The sequence below is a fragment of the Engystomops pustulosus genome, chromosome 7 (assembly GCF_040894005.1).
Source record: "Engystomops pustulosus chromosome 7, aEngPut4.maternal, whole genome shotgun sequence".
Classification (NCBI taxonomy): domain Eukaryota; kingdom Metazoa; phylum Chordata; class Amphibia; order Anura; family Leptodactylidae; genus Engystomops; species Engystomops pustulosus.
The window spans coordinates 47558159-47573316 of NC_092417.1; the positions used below are offsets into that span (position 1 = coordinate 47558159).

At 44.6% G+C, this 15158-nt stretch overlaps 1 protein-coding gene across 1 annotated transcript in view; it reads right to left on the reverse strand.

Annotated features, from left to right (window-relative positions):
* RTN1 (reticulon 1) overlaps window positions 1–15158 on the reverse strand; it is a 187481-nt gene that overhangs the window by 112773 nt on the left and 59550 nt on the right. The gene's annotated exons all lie outside the window — the stretch shown is intronic.

Consider the following 15158-nt stretch of genomic DNA (forward strand, 5'->3'; position numbering starts at 1 on the left):
ACCCCCAGATCAGTAAAAAAAAACCCAAACAGATACTCACCTCTCCTGGCTCCTCTTCTCTTCCCTGTGCCGCACTGGAGCTTTTTTCTGTGGGCTTCTTTGCACTATGTCCATGCTGGTTCTATCTGTGGTGGTGGTCTGGTGTACCGAATTACTTTGGGGTCTTACTTTGTGGTCAGTATACTCTCCGGTCTTTATGTATTTTGTTATATGTATTTGTTTTTCTCACAATGGCAATTAGGGCCCTATATTCATCTTTGATATTTTGGATGTTATGTATTGAAAATTGATGCATACATTGTGGGCCAGGACCACCCCCATTGATATTTGTAGTATGACTCCACATGAGTCCACATGAAAGTAAGTTGGTAAAGTAATAACCTAACCTTGTGTGTACATTTCATTTAGTGGAAGGAGTTTAAATATATATATATATATATATATATATATATATATATATATATATAGATCTGACTCTGGAAACTATCAGGGATCAATGACTTTTTCTGAGTTGCTGCCAAAACTTCCTTTATGAGGCTTAAAATGGATTGCATTACTTGAAAAATCAATTGGTTGGAGATGGCTCGAAATCAAGTTCATGGTTATGCTGTAGATGTAAGAGCCTTACTATAATTGCTTGTTAGAAGGAATATGCTCTAATAGCAAACTGTAAATTATGAAGATCATCTTCCATTTTCACTGGGCACAAAATATCAGGCTCAGTAACATTACCCCAATGGCAAGGATGGAAAAAAATGATAGCCGGCCTCCTCATGATGCCCCAAATTAATTGGTAATTAAAACAATGACATGGGACAATATTAGGTACTATGTTAATACTTGTTTTTTACTTTGGGGATGAAGTGCTGCAGCTCCAGTACATCTCCAGATCTCTATGAAATATGTGACTACCATAGACAGGGGCATAACTAGGAGAGGCTGGGCCCCACAGCAGATTTCTGCATGGAGCCCCCATTCCTGTTAAAAAAATATATACATATTTAGGTGGTCCAGCAGAGAGGTGGATGGGCCAGCTGAGAGGGGGGAGGGCCAGGTTTAGGAGAGCGCTGGCTGGGACACAGAGGGAGGGGGCACGATCCGGCACTGCGTCCCCGGACCACTTACCATGGGCCCCGTAGCAGCCACTACAGCTGCTATAGTGGTAGTTACGCCACTGACCACAGGCAATCTGCAGCAGAGCAGAGAGATTCTGTACTTGATGGCTCAGGGAAGATTTTCACTGATGGCTTCTTTTTTCAAGGATCAGTTTTCCATTGAGAAAATTTTGAAACGTATCTGTTGTTTTTCACTGATGCGGATCACGGAAGGCAATAGAAGTCTTTGTGTCCCCCTTCCCCCCCAAAAAATGACAGGTCAGTTTTTTTCCACTGATGATGCTACAAATCAGGTATTAATGTTTTCTAACCATTGTTAAAACCTTTAGCTTTACTTTTAAGGACTTGAAAAGAAAAAGCACAATGGAAGCGTCACTGAAGTAATACGGACCAAAAATAGCAACAAAACAGAAACAAAACACAATGGATGAGCATTATGTGCCATGCTGGAGCTTCAGCACTGGATTGTTAGAGGTGAAACAAGTATGTACCCTATATTATGCCACTTTGCTGCATTTCAGGATATTAAATTGAATATACAACCCCTTTTAAAGGTAACTTGTCAGCAGGGACATCAGTGGGAGAGGGAGGAGCTGTACAGGAGCATAAAGGTGGGGGCCAAGAACTGAGCAGTCTGCAGCACAGACAAGTCACGTTTTTTTTTTAATGCATCCAAACCAAAACACAACCCCTGGGGATACACAGAGGATTCTGTCAGGGTGCAAGGTAAGTTATAACACACAATTATATTGTAATGAGAATGCTTAGAAAAGGCAGAAAGGCAGATGTGCAATGCAGGTGTGATTGGCTTCTGTAGCCAATGAGGTCCCTGGTGACAGGTTCCATTTAACTTGCTGTATTGATGTAAAGATGTTTACTGAAGTTTCAATAAAATTAACCTTTTTGTAAAATATCCATTTACAAGCAAATGTAAGCGTTTGTGACTGCAGGAGTTGTACAAAAATAAAAGTAGTTTACACAAGACTACTGCAAAATTTAAAGCAATAGGTACGGGTTTATTGCAAAATCTGGTGTACTATTTTACATGCAGTAAAGTAATACAAAATAACTCTAAGGCCAATGGCACAAGGCTGCAGTTGGTCTGTGAACAACAGGCTGTGTGCTAGATGAATTTCATGGATCAACAGCAGTGCAGAGTATAGGAATCCATGCAAGGAATCCCTTCTTTGCAAAACAGCAAAGTCAAACTGTAATCATGTTAGTGGGGAATAATGGTGATATCTAGAGATGAGCGAAAAATACTCGTCATGCGCGTACTCGAAACTGCTCGTTGCTCGGACGAATACTTCGCCCGCTCGAGAAAATGGCAGCTCCCGCCGTTTTGCTTTTTGGCGGCCAGAAACAGAGCCAATCACAAGCCATGAGACTCTGCACTCCACCCAGCATGACGTGGTACCCTTACACATCGATAGCAGTGGTTGGCTGGCCAGATCAGGTGACCCTGGGATAGACTAGCCGCTGCCCGCACTGCTCGGATCATTCTGTGTCTGGATGCCGCTAGGGAGAGAGCTGCTGCTGGTCAGGGTTAGCGTTAGTGTGCAGGTAGATTACTGTTAGGCAGGAGTGATTCTCCAAGAACCCAACAGCCCTTCTTAGGGCTACAATAACGTTATACTTTTTTTTTTTTTGTTTGCTTGTGGCTGGGCTTGCTGGCACTAGTAGTGCAGCTAGTACCATATTGTGAGGAATTTGCAGGGGGACTTGCTACCGTTGTGTTTAGCTCTTAGTGACACACATATCCACCTCAAACACCAAAGTGGGAAAATTTATTAGGGGTTTGATTTCAATTAGGCACAGTCTGCCATTTCCTTTTTATTTTACGTTTATTTTTTCATAACTCAGCGTCATCTCATCAGTGTGCTTTCATACTTGGCTAGAAAATAGCCAAAGGAGAATCCAAACGGCTTACTTACGCCTACAATAGCGTTATATATTTTATTTCTGGTTGATCTGCTGGTGGCTGTCCTTGCTGCAGTGCATATACTAGCCAATTGTGAGGAATTTGGAGTGAGACTTGCGACCGCTGTGTTTAGCGCTTAGTGACGCACATATCCATCGCAAAGACCGAAGTGGGAAAATTTATTAGGGGTTGGATTTCAATTAGGCACAGTCTGCCATTTCCTTTTTATTTTACGTTTATTTTTTCATAACTCAGCGTCATCTCATCAGTGTGCTTTCATACTTGGCTAGAAAATAGCCAAAGGAGAATCCAAACGGCTTACTTACGCCTACAATAGCGTTATATATATTTTATTTCTGGTTGATCTGCTGGTGGCTGTCCTTGCTGCAGTGCATATACTAGCCAATTGTGAGGAATTTGGAGTGAGACTTGCGACCGCTGTGTTTAGCGCTTAGTGACGCACATATCCATCGCAAAGACCGAAGTGGGAAAATTTATTAGGGGTTGGATTTCAATTAGGCACAGTCTGCCATTTCCTTTTTATTTTACGTTTATTTTTTCATAACTCAGCGTCATCTCATCAGTGTGCTTTCATACTTGGCTAGAAAATAGCCAAAGGAGAATCCAAACGGCTTACTTACGCCTACAATAGCGTTATATATATTTTATTTCTGGTTGATCTGCTGGTGGCTGTCCTTGCTGCAGTGCATATACTAGTCAATTGTGAGGAATTTGGAGTGAGACTTGCGACCGCTGTGTTTAGCGCTTAGTGACGCACATATCCATCGCAAAGACCGAAGTGGGATAATTTATTAGGGGTTGGATTTCAATTAGGCACAGTCTGCCATTTACTTTTTATTTTACTTTTATTTTTTCATAACTCAGCGTCATCTCATCTGGCATAGCAGTGTGCTTTCATACTTGGCTAGAAAATAGCCATAGCAATAGGATAGCATCGTTTGGTTTTAAAAACTAAAAAACACAAAAAAAAAAAAAAACACAAAAAAAAAGAAAAAAAAAATTAAAGTTATAACTTTCATTTTCAAAATGTTTAACCCGAGGGCTAGGGGTAGAGGACGAGGGCGGGGACGTGGGCGTCCAACTACTGCAGGGGTCAGAGGCCGTGGTCCTGGGCGGGGTGAGACACCACCTGCTGATGAGGGAGCAGGGGAACGCCGCAGAGCTACACTCCCTAGGTTCATGTCTGAAGTTACTGGGACTCGTGGTAGAGCACTGTTGAGGCCAGAACAGTGCGAACAGGTGATGTCGTGGATTGCCGACAATGCTTCGAGCAATTTGTCCACCAGTCAGTCTTCCACGCAGTCCACCCATGTCACCGAAATCGGCACTCCTCCAGCTCCTGCACCTCAGCCTCCTCCCCCCCAGTCTGCCCCCTCCCAGGAAAATTTGGCATTTGAACTGGCATACTCTGAGGAACTGTTTTCTGGACCCTTCCCACAGTCACAAACCACTTGTCCGGTTGCTGCTGAGCAATTTTCCGATGCCCAGGTTTTCCACCAGTCGCAGTCTGTGGGTGATGATGACCTTCTTGACGTAGTGGCAGAAGTGTGTAAAGAGGTGTCCGACGATGAGGAGACACGGTTGTCAGACAGTGGTGAAGTTGTTGTCAGGGCAGGAAGTCCGAGGGGGGAGCAGACTGAGGGATCGGAGGATGATGAGGTGACAGACCCAAGCTGGGTTGAGAGGCCGGGTGAACACAGTGCTTCTGAGACGGAGGAGAGTCCTATAGCAGAACAGGTTGGAAGAGGCAGTGGTGGGGCACGACGGAGAGGCAGGGCCAGAGCAGGTGCATCAGCGCCAAATGTGTCACGTAGTGAAGCTCCCGTGGCGAGGGCTCCCGCGGCGAGGGCTAGATTTTCAGAAGTCTGGAGGTTCTTTAAGGAAACACCGGATGACCGACGGACTGTGGTGTGCAACCTTTGCCAAACCAGGATCAGCAGGGGTTCCACCACTACTAGCTTAACTACCACCAGTATGCGCAGGCATATGAATGCTAAACACCCGAATCAGTGGCACCAAGCCCGTTCACCTCCGGCCGTGCACACCACTGCTCCTTCCCCTGTGTCAGCTGATAGTCAGCCCCCTGCCCAGGACCCTGGCCCAAAAACCCCATCGTCGCCTCCACGATCCTCCACAGCATCCACCAGCGTTCAGCTCTCCATACCCCAGACGCTGGAGCGGAAAAGAAAATATAGTGCAACCCACCCGCACGCCCAAGCCCTTAATGTCCACATCTCCAGATTGCTTAGCCTGGAGATGCTGCCCTATAGGCTAGTAGAGACCGAGGCCTTTCGCAACCTCATGGCGGCGGCCGCCCCTCGGTATTCGGTCCCCAGCCGCCACTACTTTTCCCGATGTGCCGTCCCAGCCCTGCACCAACACGTGTCAGACAACATCATCCGTGCCCTGACCAACGCCGTTTCTGACAAGGTCCACCTGACCACGGACACGTGGACGAGTGCTGCCGGGCAGGGCCACTATATATCGCTGACGGCACATTGGGTTAACTTGGTGGAGGCTGGGACCGAGTCTGACCCTGGGGCTGGTCATATACTGCCGATGCCGAGGATTGCGGGGCCTACCTCGGTCCAGGTCTCAAAGGCCTACTATGCCTCCTCCTCCTCCCACCCCTCCTCCACCTCCTCCTCCGAACTACCATCCGTGGGCATGGCGCCATCAGTCGCTAGCTCTAGGCACAGCAGCAGTGCCGTCGCTAAGCGACAGCAGGCGGTGCTCAAACTGCTGAGCCTAGGCGATAAAAGGCACACCGCCCAAGAGCTATTACAGGGCATTCCACATCAAACTTGTTAACTTTGTCGCCACCCTGCTGTGTAATCCCCAAAATATACTGGCCCAAGAACTATTACAGGGCATCACGGCGCAGATTGATCTGTGGCTGGCACCGCTGAACCTGAAGCCAGGCATGGTTGTGTGTGACAACGGCCGTAACCTGGTGGCGGCTCTGCAACTCGGCAGACTGACACATGTGCCATGCCTGGCCCATGTGTTAAATCTGATAGTTCAGTGTTTCCTCAAGACATACCCCAATCTGTCAGATTTGCTCACGAAGGTGCGCCGCATCTGTGCGCATTTCAGGAAGTCCAGCACAGATGCTGCCACTCTCAGGGCAGCGCAGCGCCGCCTCCAAATGCCCGCTCACCGACTGTTGTGCGACGTGCCCACGAGGTGGAATTCAACATTAACCATGTTATCCAGAGTTTACCAGCAGCGCAGAGCGATTGTAGACTGCCAGATGTCAACTTCCACCAGAACTGGTAGTCAGGTCAGTCAGCTTCCTCAAGTCTACAATGAGGAGTGGACGTGGATGTCTGATATCTGTCAGGTGCTGAGTAACTTTGAGGAGTCAACACAGATGGTCAGTGGTGATGCCGCCATCATCAGCCTCACCATCCCGCTGCTTGGCCTGTTGAAAAACTCTCTGGTCAGCATGAAGTCGGAAGCTTTGCGCTCGTCACAAGAGACGGGGGAAGAAGATTCCCTTGTTGATAGCCAAAGCACCCTTAGGTCTGTTTCTCAGCACATATCGGAGGAGGTGGAGGAGGATGAGGAGGAAGAGGAGGAGAATGTTGGCGAGACAGAAGAGGGGACCATTGTTCAGTCCTTCACTGTTCAGCGTGTATGGGCAGAAGAAGAGGAGTTGGAGGAGTTGGAGGAGGAGGAAATGGACAGTCAGGCCAGTGAGGGGAGTGAATTCTTGCGCATTGGGACTCTGGCGCATATGGCAGATTTCATGCTAGGCTGCCTATCCCGTGACCCTCGCGTTCAAAGAATTTATTCCAGCACCGATTACTGGGTATTCACTCTCCTGGACCAACGGTACAAGCAAAATCTTTCCACTCTCATCCCTGGAGAGGAAAGGAGTGTGAGAATGCATGAATACCAGCAGGCCCTGGTGCACAAGCTGAAACAGTATTTCCCTTCTGACAGCGCTAGCGGCAGAGTGCGTAGTTCTGCGGGACAAGTAGCGAGGGAGAGTAGGTGAGCAGGCAGCTTGTCCAGCACTGGCAAGGGTACGCTTTACAAGGCTTTTGCCAGCTTTATGTCACCCCAGCAAGACACTGTCACCTGTCCCCAGTCTCGGCAGAGTAGGGCTGATCTTTACAGAAAGATGGTGAGGGAGTACGTAGCTGACCATACCATCGTCCTAAATGATCACACAGCTCCCTACAACTACTGGGTTTCAAAGCTGGACATGTGGCACGAACTGCCGCTGTACGCCTTGGAGGTTCTTGCCTGCCCTGCCGCTAGCGTCTTGTCCGAGCGGGTTTTCAGTGCAGCTGGTGGCATCATCACCGATAAGCGTACACGCCTGTCGACTGACAGCGCTGACAGGCTGACGCTTATTAAGATGAATAAAGCCTGGATTTCTCATAATTTCCAATCTCCACCAGGTGAAGGAAGCTCAACCTGAATAATTTATGCACTCCTCCTCCTCATTTTCCTCCTTCTCCTCCTCTTTGTACACTAAAGCAGAGGAAACTGGCTATTTTTTGACAGGGCCCACTGGCTCTAGCTATAGTACTTTATGCATTTAATTTTTCTGGAGGGCCACCTACCCGGTCCTCTGTTTTAAACAATTTTTGGGAGTGCCACATACAGGCACTCAATCTATTCAATTTTTCTGGAGGGCCACCTACCTGCTCCTCTGGTTTGAAAACTTTTTTGGACTGCCACATACAGGCACTCAATCTATTCCATTTTTCTGGAGGGCCACCTACCTGCTCCTCTGGTTTGAAAACTTTTTTGGACTGCCACATACAGGCACTCAATCTATTTCATTTTTCTGGAGGGCCACCTACCTGCTCCTCTGGTTTGAAAACTTTTTTGGACTGCCACATACAGGCACTCAATCTATTTCATTTTTCTGGAGGGCCACCTACCTGCTCCTCTGGTTTGAAAACTTTTTTGGACTGCCACATACAGGCACTCAATCTATTTCATTTTTCTGGAGGGCCACCTACCTGCTCCTCTGGTTTGAAAACTTTTTTGGACTGCCACATACAGGCACTCAATCTATTCCATTTTTCTGGAGGGCCACCTACCTGCTCCTCTGGTTTGAAAACTTTTTTGGACTGCCACATACAGGCACTATCCAAATTAAATTGTCTCCATAGCAGCCTCCACACGTTGTCTCCATTGCTACCTCCAAAAGTCGTCCATATAGCTGCCTCCATACATCGTCCCCTTATCAAACGAGGTGTGTCAGGCACAAATTTGGGTTGTTTTCATGGATTCCACATCAAAGTTGTTAACTTTGTCGCCACCCTGCTGTGTAATCCACAAAATATACTGGCAAACTTTTATCATGTACCGATATTATTTGAGCGCTTCTTGCTCACCTCCTTTGGTTCCTCTCTGCCACCCATTGGTTTGAAGCCTGAGTCCATTTAGGGTATGTCGCCATGACACTCTCTAGCCTGCTGCCGCTGCCTCTGCATGCCGTCCCCTATAGTGTCAGGGTCAATTATTGGATGTTTTAGATGCTATCTAGCTTCATTCTGTCACTCTGTCATGGCCATGCTGTTGCCCATAATTTTGGCATAATGGTACGTTTAAGCAGCCTCAGAGGCATCCATGCATGCTGCCCCTGCTGTTTCCTGTCCATTTCCGTGGTGTTTCCATCCTTTTCTGAGGTTCCCAGGTGTTTGGCCAAGCTTCCCTGTGCAGAGCCTTGGTCCCCTTGAAAAATGCTCGAGTCTCCCATTGACTTCAATGGGGCTCGTTATTCGAGACGAGCACTCGAGCATCGGGAAAAGTTCGTCTCGAATAACGAGTACCCGAGCATTTTAGTGCTCGCTCATCTCTAGTGATATCCCATCTATGGCACTATGGTCAGACCGTGAAATTCTGGGGGATTTTTTCAGAGTGTGCCTGATAATTTAAGGACCTTTTGAACTTAGCCTCTTTACATCTTTAAAGTGCATTGTTCTAATGATTTTGGTATGTTGGTTTTCTCTCTGGTATCCACTGTTCCATAACAATACTGTCAGATAGTCAGCTATCTAAACCAACCCAGGACCACTGCTCTTACAGTAGAGTGCCTAGTTAGCATAGTCTCATGGTTGTTTTTGTAGTAATTCCTTTATTTATATGGCACAGACAGATTACGCAGCGCTACACAGAGCTTGCCAAATCAGTCCCTGTCCCCAATGGGGCTCACAATCTAATCAACCTACCAGTATGTTTTTGGAGTGTGGGAAGAAAACCCACGCAAACACAGAGAGAACATAAAAATTCTTTGCAGATGTTGACCTGGATGGGACTTGAACCCAGGACCCCAGCACTGCAAGGCTGTAGGTCTAACCACTGAACCACCATGCTGCTCATATCTTGTACTTAATATACTAACGGGAGATACGGGCAGCTAAAGACATAGCTGGAAAAGGGAGCTCTCGATGAAGATCCAGTGATCTGAAAGATGAGATTCTTATAGTTAACATGACACCAAAAACATGTTTGTATGTGCTATAGAATTAAAGGTTGGGGCTTCTGAAGTGACACTCCCCATTCTCAGATAATAAGTGACTCTTCTCGGCACATTTTCACATAACTTTGGAGGTGATATTTCTTTAAAGGTGAACGGGAAGATTTCATTTTAAAAAGGGCAAAGTTATAAATTAATAGCACCGTCAAGTACTGAAGGAAAAGCTCAGCACCTGCACCCTGACTGGTTGTATATACAGGCGGTCCCCTACTTAAGGACACCCAACTTACAGACGACCCATAAATAAAGATGGACCCCTCTGCCCACTGTGACCTCTGGTGAAGCTCTCTGGCTACATTACTATAGTCCCAGACTGCAATGATCAGCTGTAAGGTGCCTGTAATGAAGCTTTATTGATGATCCTTGGTCCAATTACAGCAAAAAATTTTGAAACTCCAATTGTCACTGGGGCAAAATTTTTTTTGTCTGGATCTACAATTATAAAATATACAGTTTTGACTTACATACAAATTCAACTTAAGTACAAACCTATGGACCCTATTTTTTTGGGCTGTCTGTAAGTATTTTGAATGTGCCCACGGAGCATTAAATACTGAAATGATTGGCCTTTGGAGACCAAATAGGTGATCCTTTGTCTAAATAGAATCATTGCATAAGAGTAAATGTGTGAGACATAGAATAGGGATGTGTAAATATTAAAAGACTGGACTTGGTAATAAGTCTTGAGAGAAATCCATGCACAAAAAGCAAACATAGTCTAACTACCTTGGCTGAGAAAGTAACCAGAATCAACGCCTCAGCGAAATAAAACATTTGTTTAGTAACTAATAATGTATCCAGGGCAACATTCAAAAATGTAACATCCAATATCTTTGTTAGCTGGAGTTCTCTGGGAACCCAGGCTGAAAAAAGTTATATCACTATGCCGACACAATGACCTCATTACTTGTTGGAGCTGTTGTATCCAACTCTCTGGTTATAGGAAAACTACAACTCCCATCAGAATTGCTGTTATAATAAGTCATAGTTTCACTCCAAAACAGCAATTCTTTGAAAGCTACTATCCATCCTATCTTCAGAAGAAGGCTACCAAAGACTGCAGGAGATAACATATTAAATGTATATTAGTTTTACAGAAACGTACCTAGAAGGCAGTGTAGGATTTGTAATATTGCAGAAGATGAGAACTGAGACTGTAGTTATGTTAAAATTGTAAAAATGTAAAAATAAATTAAGTAAATTAATAAGTTGATACATTTTGTTAATGACTCAAAATAAAAATTGGGGAGACATTAGCTTTTATAGACCTGAATCCTGACAATATACATGTTATTTATTTATAAAGTGGTGGCTTTGTTGACTTTTTTGTTATAATTTAGGCTTGGTACATCAATATTGGGGCTTGTTTACTAAGGGGCCCGCTGCCACATTTTCTTCAGGTTTCCCGACTTTTCGGGGATCACGGCGGGGATTGTGTCGCACGCGATCGGATTTTGGCGCATCGGTGCCGGCTTTCATGCGACAGAAATCGTGGGTGCGGGCCGTCGGAGGATCCGACGGGTTCAGACTGAGCGCAAGGTTTAACATTTAAATTGGTGTCGCATTCAATGCACTTGCATGCACTGGGAGGAAGATGGTGAACTCCGGCGGACCTGAACGGGGAAGCAACACAAGCAGGGAATCGGGCGCACAATCTTCTTGATTCGTGACAGATGTGCATTTCGGCGGACATTCCGGATCGGGGATGTTATTTTATTTAACATTTTATCATACTTTTATGATAGTTCTGTATTTGGACATTATTAGGTGCTATTATATATACGGCCGATGTATATATGGCGTATATACATACCCCATACACTTCAATGGCCTCACAGCACCATACGAGAGTGGTACAATGCAGCACTTATGTGGCACTGTGTACATGTCCTATCTTTTGACGGAATACGGTGTTGGGCCCTTTGTTACTCTATGGAGAGGGGCGGGGTAAGCAGCCCTCTACCCATCCTCCTCGCCCCGGCACCAATGTATGCCCGTCATAATAAGGTACGGCGGGCATACATTGTGTGAATGTAGCCTTAGTATAAACAAGTTATGGTTTTAAGAATATGGTGATGCAGAGACATATTTTTTGCAATTTTTTTTATGTGGTTAAAGCCGTAAGAACAAAGCCCATAAGAAAATGTTTCTTCATCAATTCCTCTACATTTTGAATTTTTTTCCAGCTTCCCAGAACACTTAAACTTAACAGAATATCCTGCCACTAGAAAGTACAATTTGTCCCTCAGATAACAATCCTCATACAGCTCTTTAAATGGAAAAATAAAAAAGATATGGCTTATGGAGTGGGGGAAATGAAAAACAGAAACACAAAAACAGTAATGGGCTACATCCTGGAAGGTTTAATAGTATAAAATAGCATAGTCTATGAAAAACATATATAAAAAAGAGCATGTTTAATATATTTCACACGCATAGTGACTAGGTGACATTTATAGTCAGCAGTCGCTTCATGAATTCTTTAGAACAGAATCCAACTCTTCTTGTAATGGGATTAAATGTAAGTGTCAAAAGATCTATATTTGATCTGTCTCTCATGAGATCTGTGTTGGCACTTCGGCACAATACACATTGTACAATAACACAGTTGTCTGGTATTTGAGCTTGATAACAGAAAAGGCTTTGAAGATTAAAAAAAAATATATATATATGTATATATAGAAAAGTAAAAATTCACAGCAGCACAGCGTCAAGAGAGAACCCCTAACAAGGGGGGGTGCAAAGACTCAGCAGTCCTGGTAGAAGACTGACAAGTATATAAATCCAAAAAAATTGAGGCAGCACTCCAGATTGTGAATGGAAAAACGGAAGGGTTTATTCCAAAACCGGCGACGTTTCGGTGTTTATCACCTTTTTCAAGCAATGTGTGCATACAAAAGAGCAAACTTATATACCCCCTTGGTGGGAGGGTTCACAGAGTGACATCATAGACAAATGTTCAAATACAGCATAATTAAGGTAGCCGCAGTGATATACAATAAAGTGTCAGTGCATTATTAATAAGTATCACATACATATCACATTATGTTCTGTGTGTAAAGAAATCATGTGCGACTGATTACCGGTGTCCGGCGTCTCCATGTGTCTGTAATGGCGATCCAGCGCCTAATCGCGTCTACATAACTCTACTGCGCATGACCGGAAGTCAGAAACAGGCGCATGTGTAGAGAAGAGAATGGAATGAGAGGTGGCCATATTGGATAAGGGAATCGCAATATCTCTGTACAATTAAACGACTGGCAATATCGGGTCAGCAAATTTGAAGTATTTCTATATAAATGTCTTATAGACACAAGTGTGTGGTGGTGTATATATAAATAAATTAAGAGACCACGTCACCTATTATGGGCCGGACTGGCAAAAGAGCTTGGCATAAATGCCGGCTAATGCCAGAACCCACGCACAGGTGTGTATGGTGCGTACGAGCCCAAAAATTGGGATCGGGCACCTACACCATGCAGGAAAAGGCCCTCAATAGTGGTGACATTTCGGTCCCATATACAGTGAATACCCCACATACATATGACCCAGTGCCGATTCGGATGTACATGATGCAGAATCCACGAAGTGGCCCAAAGGAAACGTCAGTGCATGAATCAGTTCTTCAAGTGCAAGTGACAGTGTATATAATGTGACAATGATCTAGAAGATAAAAGATAAGAGTATTAAAATCACATAGAACAAAAGAAAATTTTTTTTTTTTTTGAAATTTGCAAATAACAAAGTCATTCAGAGGAGGGGAACATAGGCACCACACAGTGGAGGATATATTCACATAATGGATCCCAGGTTGAAGTCCACATTCAAACCATGTGGTCTCAAAGTATTCAGCCTATATATCCATTGTAACTCTTTCTTACGTAAGAGTTTCTCCCTGTTGCCCCCACGTCGTAATGCACTATTGAGGGCCTTTTCCTGCATGGTGTAGGTGCCCGATCCCAATTTTTGGGCTCGTACGCACCATACACACCTGTGCGTGGGTTCTGGCATTAGCCGGCATTTATGCCAAGCTCTTTTGCCAGTCCGGCCCATAATGGGTGACGTGGTCTCTTAATTTATTTATATATACACCACCACACACTTGTGTCTATAAGACATTTATATAGAAATACTTCAAATTTGCTGACCCGATATTGCCAGTCGTTTAATTGTACAGAGATATTGCGATTCCCTTATCCAATATGGCCACCTCTCATTCCATTCTCTTCTCTACACATGCGCCTGTTTCTGACTTCCGGTCATGCGCAGTAGAGTTATGTAGACGCGATTAGGCGCTGGATCGCCATTACAGACACATGGAGACGCCGGACACCGGTAATCAGTCGCACATGATTTCTTTACACACAGAACATAATGTGATATGTATGTGATACTTATTAATAATGCACTGACACTTTATTGTATATCACTGCGGCTACCTTAATTATGCTGTATTTGAACATTTGTCTATGATGTCACTCTGTGAACCCTCCCACCAAGGGGGTATATAAGTTTGCTCTTTTGTATGCACACATTGCTTGAAAAAGGTGATAAACACCGAAACGTCGCCGGTTTTGGAATAAACCCTTCCGTTTTTTCCATTCACAATCTGGAGTGCTGCCTCAATTTTTTTGGATTTGTATATATATATATATATATATATATATATATACATATATATACCATTGTAAGCAACATGCTGGTTTTCCCATCTAACAAATTTAAAACATAGAGGGGGATTTATAAACGCACTTGCGCCACAAAAAGGGTCAGAATGCATGATAATCCAATAGGGGTAGCACGGTGGCTGGGTGGGTCGCACTTCTGCCTTGCAGCGCTGGAGTCCTGGGTTCCAGTCCCAGCCAAGTCAATATCTGTATGTATGCTCTCTTCGTGTTTGCGTGGCTTTCCTTTGGTTTCCTCCCACACTCCAAAACATCTTAGTAGGTTGTTAAGATTGTGAGCCCCATGGGGACAGGGACCAATTTGGCAAGCTCTGTGCAGCGCTGTGTAATCTGTGTGCACTATATAAATAAAAAATCATTATTATTATTAGCCAACCCTTTGTCATAATGTGTCTGCCAAATCTTTTCTTCACTTGCCATGCCATGCTTGGTCATGGTCAGCATGGTCTCCACAGTGATTTTCAGCAGCGTCACCTAGAGGTGAGCTTGAAAACTTCATGTCCTTTTCACCATCATCGCATCTTCATCTCCAAGCTTCTGATATGTCTCTGATATTTTTTGCACATCAATACTGGTCCAACACAGCCACAGGACAGAGAGCAAGTTGTGGAAGTTGTTGCATCAGTATGATACTTTTATCCGATATAAATATTGTTGATGCCACTGTTGTCCCTACTCAAAAATGTGGTGGATTCTTGGATGGGCCTGATGTTTCAGATGAGATACCTCTGCATGCACTGAACACAGTATATGCTTTGGTGGTCTGGTGCTTGATGTAATTCTTGACCATTGCATGCCGCTAACACAGATGATCCCCTAAAAACAAGGGAGCATTCCAGCAAATCAAACAGACAATTCTGCCTCCGCACTTTCGTAGCCACATAAGAATGGCTGAAATGCACAAACACTTT